Source organism: Odocoileus virginianus, chromosome 30 (genome assembly GCF_023699985.2).
Source record: "Odocoileus virginianus isolate 20LAN1187 ecotype Illinois chromosome 30, Ovbor_1.2, whole genome shotgun sequence".
NCBI classification, from domain to species: domain Eukaryota; kingdom Metazoa; phylum Chordata; class Mammalia; order Artiodactyla; family Cervidae; genus Odocoileus; species Odocoileus virginianus.
The window spans coordinates 40,759,281-40,769,088 of NC_069703.1; positions in this window are offsets into that span (position 1 = coordinate 40,759,281).

The window sequence follows — 9,808 nt, forward strand, 5'->3', positions numbered from 1 at the left end:
CAAAGAATATAATCAATCTGATTTCAGTATTGGCCATCTGGTGATTCCCTGTGTAGAGTCGTCTCTTGTGTTGTTGGAAGAGGATGTTTGCTGTGACTAGTGCGTTCTCTTGGCAAAATTCTATTAGCCTTTGCCCTGATTCATTTTGTACTCCAAGGCCAAACTTACCTGTTACTCCAGGTATTCCTGACTTCATACCTTTGCATTCCAGTCTTCTATGATGAAAAGAACATCTTTTGGGGTGTTAGTTCTAGAAGGTCTTGTAGGTCATCATAGAATGGTTCAACTTCAGTTTCTTCACCTTAGTGACTGGGGCATAGACTTGGATTATTGTGATATAAGGATTGGGTCTGCTAATTATGAAAGATATTTTTGGCCTAAGTAAAGCTTTCTTGTTTTCTATTCTAACTCCTTCCTAAACAGAACCAAGACAGAGGTTGTTACAAGATGCATGTGTGTGTGTGTGCATGTGTGCCTGTGCACAGATGGGGAGTTGTAGTAGTTTCATAATTTGCAGCCTCAGTCAGGTTTTGCTCAGATGGATGGAGATGAGATTTTCAATGGACTAGGTTGTGAGGGGCTGGGCTGGAGAACTCAGGCTAAGAAATGGACTAGGAAGAGAAATATTCTGGGTCAGCCGGTGTGGCAAATGATAGGTTTTCAGCACCACGGAGAGTTCTGATGCAGCTAGAGGAAGGCCCTGGAACCATTCAGTCCTCTCTGTCATCTTGGTAGAATGCCCTGGTTATTAAAGGAAATTTACTCTTGCAAACTGTATGTTATTACCAGAAATGAGGGCATGGTCTCTCACTGAGTTCCAGTCTTGGCTTCACCACATGGCTGTGTGACTCTGGAAAAGTCAACAACTTACTTAACCTCTGTGCCATGGCTGCCTTGCCTATCACTGTTGTTCAGGCACTCAGTCATGTCTGACTCTTTGTGACCCCATGGACTGCAGCACACCAGACCTCTCTGTCCGTTACCAACTCCCAGAGCTTGCTCAAACTCATGTCCATTGAGTGAGTGTTGCCATCCAATCATCTTATCCTCTATCTCCCCTTTATCCTCCTGCCCTCAGTCTTTCCCAGCATCAGGGTCTTTTCCAATGAATCAGTTTTTTGCATCAGGTGGCCAAAGTATTGGAGTTTCAGCATCAGTCCTTCCAATGAGTATTCAGAGTTGATTTCCTTTAGGACTGACAGGTTTAATCTCCTTGCAGTCCAATCCATGAGACTCTCAGGAAATTAATGGTAGCTGCCTCACAGTGTTCCAGTAAAGACGAAATCAAAACAAGGAAAGTAAGGAGTATAACACAGTGGCTGGCACACAATAAGTGCTAGAAAGTTATCTTTTTCTTACATAAGATGGAAGGGATTCAGAAGGTTTCCATGACCCCAGATGTTTGACAAACTTGTTATATGACTTTATGTGACTTAAATAATATACCTGGCTCCATTTCCATTCTGTAAAATGAAGCTATTTGCTATTTCCACATTACTAGAGTGTATGGTTTTGCCAAGAGAATGTAGTAATATATCACTTGGTAAAATAAATACAGTGATAAAATAAAATTTAAAAGATATTAGGCTAGTTGGCATTTATGGTTCCTATAAACCCTATCTGTTCTGGGTCTTGGGTTCAGGACTTGGGATGGTGCAAAGTCATGCATGAGGGTTGAATAAATGAGGATGACATTGAGGGTGGGCTAGGAAAGGACACCAGCTCTAAAGCATGCCAAGCCTTTTAGCTCTTACACAGCGCACCCACACTTTCCCAATATGGTGAGACCTTTCATCACCCTGAGCCCTGATACATGGGAGCTCACCGCCCTTTCCCATGGGTTCAGTCATGCTGGCATGGTTGTAGCTTCTTAACTCAATCTCAGTCTCCTCAGAGCCTGCACACATTCTGAGTCCCTTTCCAGGAATGCAAAACATCATTCTGTCTTACAAATGAAGTGACAAAGAAACGAACCAATTTAAAGGAAAGAAAGAAAAAGAGGATTAGTTGGGTTCATTCACCTGAAAATTCAAGGAGTCAAAGAGCTTCAGGTACAGCTGGAGCCAGGCATTCAAATGCTATCATTTTGGAACAGAGACTTCTCAACTTCTCTGTATTGACATCGTTCACAGTCACTGTCCCCCCCTCTAAGTGGAGGAAGGGATGCTGGTATGTCAGGCTTCTGTCACACCAGCAACACACCCCTCCTTCCTGATAATTTTAGCAGTCTCTGCTATGATTCCCATTGCCTGCATTGAGGCATCTGCCTGAAACAATCACTGTAACTGGCGGGGGCAGGGGGGGAGTGTACTGAGTGGCCAGGCCTGGATGAGAGGGTCCAGGAAGGGTCAGCCCATCTGGATGGGCTGAGAATGGCCAGGGAGTTGTTTTCAAAGAGAGACTGGGGTGGTCTTACCAGAACGAGAGTGATGCATGAAGACTAGAGAGATAGGGGTGGTCTTACCAGAACAAGAGCGATGCATGAAGACTAGAGAGTGAGTAGAAGCCTGCTACACATTCCTCTTGACTCATTCTTGGTCTCAGCCCAAGTGGCCCTTCTTCAGAGAAGACTTCCCTGGCCCCTGGTATGTCAGGACCCAACAATCCTTTTCCTTTGCTTTTTGACCTTTGTGAGTCTCACAGCTAAAATGCAAAGCTAAATGTGTACTGGTCCAAATATATACTAAGTGCTTTAGATATATTAATGAATATAATCCTTCTAATACCCCTAGAAGATGGATATTGTTTAAGTTCAATTGTATAGATAAGGAAACTAAAGTTCAGAGAGGTTAAGTAACTTGCCCAGGGCACACAGCCAGCATGTAATTGAGCTGGTTTTCCAGTTCAGTAGTCACATTTCAGCCCACACTTTTCTCTAAAGCACTATACTAGTCTTATCCTAAACACAGTCACATAGGTAATCATGACTTTATACACACATACGCACACATATAAACAAATACACACAAAAACACATGCATTCACACACATACACACTCATACATGTCTTCACATACATACTCACACCACTGCACAGTGTTGCAGGTACATAAGCACTCACACACAAACTCAAATACACATTTGTATGCACTCACAGAAACACGCACAATCATATAAATATTTACTCATCTGTACACACAGGTGCTCAAATAAAAATTCTCATACCCTCATTCACACTCATCCAGGCATTCACACACATGCACTTGCACATATATGCACTCCCATAAGTACTCTTATGCAAAGATACACAAAGTCACACATATGAACACACAGAAATGCTCACATGCACACAGTTGGGTGGAATCGTTGCTCAAGGCCTGCCTCCTGCACTCCCACCGTGAACCCCAGAGGCAGGATGCCATCTCTCTGGTCCATTGTGGTGTCCCCAGCACCCAGCACAATGACCAGAGCAGGACTGGGTGTCCTCACTACTCCAATGGGAAGAACAAGGCTGCCCAACCCTTCCCTCCCTTCAAGGAGGTTTGGGAAAGTTAGATACACTGAAAAAAAAAATGGTACCTCTTCCCTCCTATTTACTCCCTCCTTGCTCTCTCCCTCTCCCCTCCTTCCCTCCCTCCTACATCCTCTGCTCACCCCTATTTTCCTCATCCTCTCCTCTTTCTCTGCCTCTGCCCCATGTCACCTGCTCTTCCCAGCCCTCTGCACCTTCCAAAGCTAATTAAATGATACTGTGAAATGTATTTCATTTGCATTCAGTTTGAAAGTGCCACAGAGCACCCGCGCGTGCTCACTAAATGGCTCCTTGTAGAGGGATGTAATGAACCAGTTTTATTACAACAGTCATCTCGACCCATCCTGGGAGGCGATTCTTCTGTATTCATTGGGAAGAAGGAGAACCACAACTCTGAGTGCCTGGGGTTGGAGGTGAGGGAAGGGAGGAGGACCCCATCTGGGGGAGGTCCCAGGTCGCCCTGGCTGCAGCTCTGGTTCTGGCCAGGGCAGGAGGGCGGAGGTAAGGCTGGGCTGTTACTGTGCTTCCACCATAACTGTGAAAGGCAGGAATTGCCGTTGGCTTTAACTAGAGCTATAGCCAAGTTTCCCACCCTGGGCCTCCTGAATTCCCAGGAATGCTTATCACAAAGGGCCTCTTAATTTACTCGTGTACCAAGCACCATCTCTAGAAGGAATTGTCAGCCTGGCACACATACACACACACACACACACACACACACACACAAATCCAGCTCCATGGTATTATGCATGTGCCACTGTGATTACAGTGACAGGGAAAGTTGTAAGAAGCACTTCTGCATTCCTGGTAGCCTCAGTCCGTTGTGCACGTCCTCCTTCTTTGGGATCTAATAGCAGCATCTGAGGCAGTGACGTAATAACAGCAGCCACCATCTCTTGGTCACCTACTGTGTGCCAGGCACTGAGTTTAGTGATTTACCTAGATTATCTCATATAACTCTAGTTAACGTGAAGTGAAAGTCGCTCAGTCATGTCCGACTCCTTGCGACACCATGGACTAGTCCCTGGAATTCTCTAGGCCAGAATACTGGAGTGGGTAGCCTTTCCCTTCTCGAGGTTATCTTCCCAACCCAGGGATGGAACCCAGGCCTCCTACATTGCAGGCAGATTCTTTACCAGCTGAACCACAAGGGAAACCCGAATGGGAAATACTATTATTACCCCCATTTCACAGATGAAAAAAGCTGAGGCCCAGGAGGATTAGGCCACTTCCCCAATCCTGGCACAGGTCAGGCAGGTATTGAATTCAGCAGTCAGGCTCCCCAGTCCACATCTGACCCAACTGCGCCCCCTCCTGGAGCCTGTCTGTAGGGAAATAGTGATCAGCCAATCTAGGGAAAGAGCAGTTAGCCCAGATGGTGGTGGTCAGGCTCTCTCACCCCACTCCCTTTCACTCATTCCCCATGTCCTCTCTCTCACCCATGTTCTATAAACAATGACTTCGCACGGTTATGTAACAGCTGAGATCATTTACAGCAATGCATGCAAGCATCAGGTACTCACTTGGCCACATGTCACCTTTGTTCTGTATACCTATATAAGCTCCACCTGAAAAGCCCTTGTGACCGCGTGATGGCTGTGTCAGCTGGGTCAACCACGAGAGAATACAGCATGTCTGCTGCGTGGCTGCTCTGCCAAGGAGAGGACAGACATGTCTGAAGCTCCTACGACTCCCTGAGTTTTCTTCCAGCTCCCCCGCCCGCTCCTTGCCTAGCCTGGGTTACAGTGTGAACAGCGAGACACTCTCCCACCTCACAGGTAAGAAGACTGAGGCTCAGCAGACAGAGGGGCTGCCGGGACCTCTAAAGCACCAGCCACAGGACTTGGTGGTCCTCTGGGGTCTGACAAGTGTTACTCCAGAGCCCCCTCCTCCCTGCATTATACTTTGAGAAAGGAGTATGTTTGGTTGGTTGATTGCTTGTTTTTTGTTTCTGACCAGATTTGAGGATTCTGAATATGACTTCAGAAGAAACTAGAGCTGCCTGGAATCCCTGGTCCCAAACATAACACCTTCCACTCACTCCCCCTGGTGGTCAGACCCCAGCGCAGTCAGACCCAGGTCACCTGAGCTAACTGGGCCAATACTCTTGGCAGTTCCTTCTTGCTGTGTTAGAATCCAGACAAATTAAAGGGTTCTGCTCACCCCTTGGATCACAGTGCAACTTTGGCCCCAGAGGTCCCTTCCTCTGCCAGGGGCCCTTTGTAGATAAGATGCGTTAACTCACCAGCAGGGAAGCTAACCATCCCTGAGCACAGGAACTGTCTGTGCCCAGTGTCCTGGCATGGAGCTGGGCCCATCCTGCCCACAGGACTTCACCCTTCTCCTTCCTGAACCACAGGGACCTGGAACCTGGAGACTAACAGGGTCTGCTCTCCATGAGGACAGAAGAGTGCAGGAGGGCGCTTAGAGGAAAGCAAGGACGGAGAACTGGAGATCTGGTAGGGAAAGGGAGACCTCAGATGGGCTAGAAGGCAGAATTCAACTTTCCTGAGCACCTACTATGTGCCTGGCATTTATATATACCCTTAATCTAAGCTTCATCATCTTGGTGGGCAGATGTCATCGATACCATTGTGGGATTATACCCATTTTGCAGATGAGGAAATCAAGGCCTGATGAAGGTAACACAGTTTGGCCATGGTGGGGCAGGAATTCAAACCCAGGCCCCTGGTGACATCTACATCCATCTATTTTCCAACCACACTGTCTAGGTTTACTCTTCTTTGTATGAGGGACCCCATCGGTCCTCCACCTCCATTGACCACCGCCCCCCCCTCCAAAGCCACCAGGCAGGTCTCTGAGAAGGGGAAGCTTCAATAAATCTCTGCCTTCAACCAGGAAGGGCTGAAACCATCCCTCGGGAGGAGCCAGCATTTCCCAGCAGAATAAATCACTGTCCTCTTAGTCACCACAGTTGTAGACACTGCCTTCCTTCCCCAGGAAGTTTGTAAATCAAACCTTAGACCTGGATTTGCAGAGTCTGCTGGGAGGTGTGAGTGAGGCAGGAAGCAGGGGAAAGGATACTGAGAGAAGAGCAGCACCCCAAGCCAGGCCCTGGGGGCTTCATGTTGGGGGGGGGGCCACAGCGTGGGGCTGAGGGGCCACTGCTCCCTCTTGGGCCCCCAGGGGTGGTCCTGATGCTCCTGGGGCCCTGCCCGCCCTGGCCTTCTGTGGGTCCCTGACCCAGTGTCTGGTATCTGGGGGCAGCTGGAGCAAAGGGTCTGGGGCTCAGGGATGGAGGCTGGAGAGGGGCCTTGGGAGCTGGCAGCAGCTCTGAGCTGAGCTCTGGGTGGGGATGTTTGATGGGAAGAGGGGCTCATGGTCACAGAGGACAGGCCAGGGGAGGGGGTACCCAGCAGGGCTCTGGGCCAGGGCAACTGGGAAGAAGTCAGAGGGGCAGGACTCAGCACCCTGGGCTGGGAGTCAGGGCCTGGCTCGGTTCTGGTGGTGCTGACTGGCTGCGTGACCTTGGGCAAGTCACTTGGCCTCTCTGGGCCTCAGCTGCCTCATCTGCAAAGTGAAGGTGATTATTCCTGCCCTGGATGTGGGGAGGGGAACTCAAGGGGGTCAAGGAGCAGAAGGCCGGTGGGGAGCGACCATCCTGACCACACCAGGCACAGTGCCCGGCTCTGCTCCACCTGCCTTTGCTCCAGCCTCCTGGTGATTGGCCAGGCTCTGGTGTCCCCACCCCTGAGCGCCTAGCTGATTGGAAGAGGTTGGGCCTTTTGGCAAAGAAGTCTGCTCCCCCCTCCCTTTCTCCTCCCCTCAGCAAGGCCACTGCCTCTGGGCTTCACACACCTGGCCCCAGGAATGACTACAGCCTGGTAAAAGGTGATTCACTGTTTAAAAGCAGGCTAGCTCGGGCCCTCTCTCCCCAAGATCCATGCTGCTCCCCCAGTCCTGTACTGACCCTCACCTTCCTAATCCCTGCCCCCACCCAGCTGTGTGACTTTGGGCAAGCACTTCACCTCTCTGAGCCTCAGACTCCTCCCCTGCTAAATGGGGGATGAGAATGCCTACCTCTTGACATTCTCATTCCCACATCATTATTTACACATCCTTGTGTTCCTTAAGCAAACATTTCCTTGGAGCCTCCTGTGTGCCAGGTCCTGGCCTGGGCATTGAGAATACAGAGATGGGCAGTGGTGAAGCCTCCGCTCTCTTGAGCTTCCGTCATGGTGGGGTTGTTGGGTGGCTGCAGCGAGGAGCTGGCGGGGAAGGTGTTTGCAGGTGGCCAGGAGCCGAGGCAACGCAGGCTAAGTCAGTGACACCCAGCAGGTCATCCCCAGAGCAGGAGTCAGCGCTTGTGCCAAGGAGACACTGCTGTGCTGGACTTAGTCGCTCAGTCATGTCCGACTCTTTGCAGCCCCTTGGACTGCAGCCCACCAGGCTCCTCTGTCCATGGGGATTCTCCAGGCAAGAACACTGGAGTGGGTTGCCATGCCCTTCTCCAGGAGATCTTTTTGACCCAGGAATCGATCCAGGGTCTCCTGCATTGCAGGCAGATTCTTTACCAGCTGAACTACCAGGGAAGCCCAAGGAGACACTATTCTGTACTATTCGGACTTCCAGGTCCCGGGACAAGCCTCAGCTCGTAGTGGAGGTTGAGCCCTCCGGGGCCCCCTTGTCTCTTCACGCCCACCCAAGGGCTCACAGGCTCTACAGACGAGAGTCACCTGGGCATGTGCACCCCCCTTGGATGAGTAGCTGGTGGTTTCCTCTTTCTGAGCTCACTGTCCTCCCCTTCCAGGTTCAGAATCTTCGTCCAGCAGAATCACCTTGGGACAGAGTCGGAGCGGGGAGGTGGGGAGATGGGTGTCGTTATCGGTCCACTCTGCCTGCTTATGGCCCCGAAGCTGACTGAGCGGGCAGAAACTTCCCCCACCGGAGCTGATAACAGAATTTTTAATTATTATCATTATCACCTGAAAAACTGGGACCTGCCACAGATAATTAAAATGAGATTTGGCTCCTCCTTGCCCATCTTTTCAGAGAAGGCAAAGGCACCCCACTCCAGTACTCTTGCCTGGAAAATCCCATGGACAGAGGAGCTGGTGGGCTGCAGTCCATGGGGTTGCTAAGAGTCGGACACTACTGAGTGATTTCACTTTCACTTTTCACTTTCGTGCATTGGAGAAGGAAATGGCAACCCACTCCAATGTTCTTGCCTGGAGAATCCCAGGGACGGCAGAGCCTGGTGGGCTGCCGTCTATGGGGTCGCACAGGGGCAGACATGACTAAAGCAACTTACCAGCAGCCCATCTCTTCTCTCAGGTTTAAAACTGATGGTGAATTTCACCATCACACCTGGAAATAAGAGATGCGAACAGGGATGTTGATGAAGAAAGGAGGCTGTGGAGCAAATGTGGATGCGGACACACACCTCGGGGGCTGGGGGAACATGTGTGTGCTTGTGTGCACATGAGGCTGCATGAGCTTGTGTGTGCCCAATGGCGTGTGTGCCCAATGCTGCATGTGCCTGTGCAGTGGCTGGGGAGAGGGGGATGGGAGGTAGGCAGGACCCTGTCAGGTGCAGGCCACAAGAAGTGGGGATGGGTGACAGATGATGCAGTGAGAGTACTGGGAAGTGGGTTCCAGTACAGATCTGCCCCTGGGGATGATGGCTGGGAACCTGGAGGCCCAGTAGGGCCCCTGCTTCCTCGTTAATTTCCCTTCCCGGAGTCTATTTTATCACTGGCAAGTTACTCACAGACTCGGCCCACCCTGGGTCCCAACCAACTTGGTGAGAGGGCTAGACAGCAATGTCCAAGGCGGGGAGGGGGCGGATGCTGCAGGGAGTCCCCAGCATCGTGGCAGCATCAGAACTTGTTCTAAGGAGACGCTAGCTCGCTGGAGAACAGAGCCCCATGTTTAGAAGCCTGCTGTCAGCTGGGGGAGCCTAGTCCTCCTCAGTCAGGAGCCACTGGGAGAGCCCTGGAACTCCCGAGGAGACGAGGTCCCTGCAAACACACAGAAACGTGAGCTCAAGGTGTCCCAACAGAGACCCTTGGTGAGGTCACCCCTCTCACAGATGGGCCCCCATCCCTGAGGCAGAGAGGCAGCTGGAGGCAATGGGGGCTACCCTCCCAGATGAGTGGACCCTGAATCAGCACTGCCAAGACCACCCCCTCCTGGGAAACCAGACTCATCCAGATCCTTCCCTGACCCGGTGGTGGAAGAGGGAGGCTCACTGAGCCTCCCCCACCCCCACCCCCCAGCCCAGCATCCTCTGTCATCACAGATGGGCCCTGCCCTTCTCTGGGCTGGATCCAGTGACACTAATTCTGCCTCTGCCTCCAGGCTGGACTCCTCTCT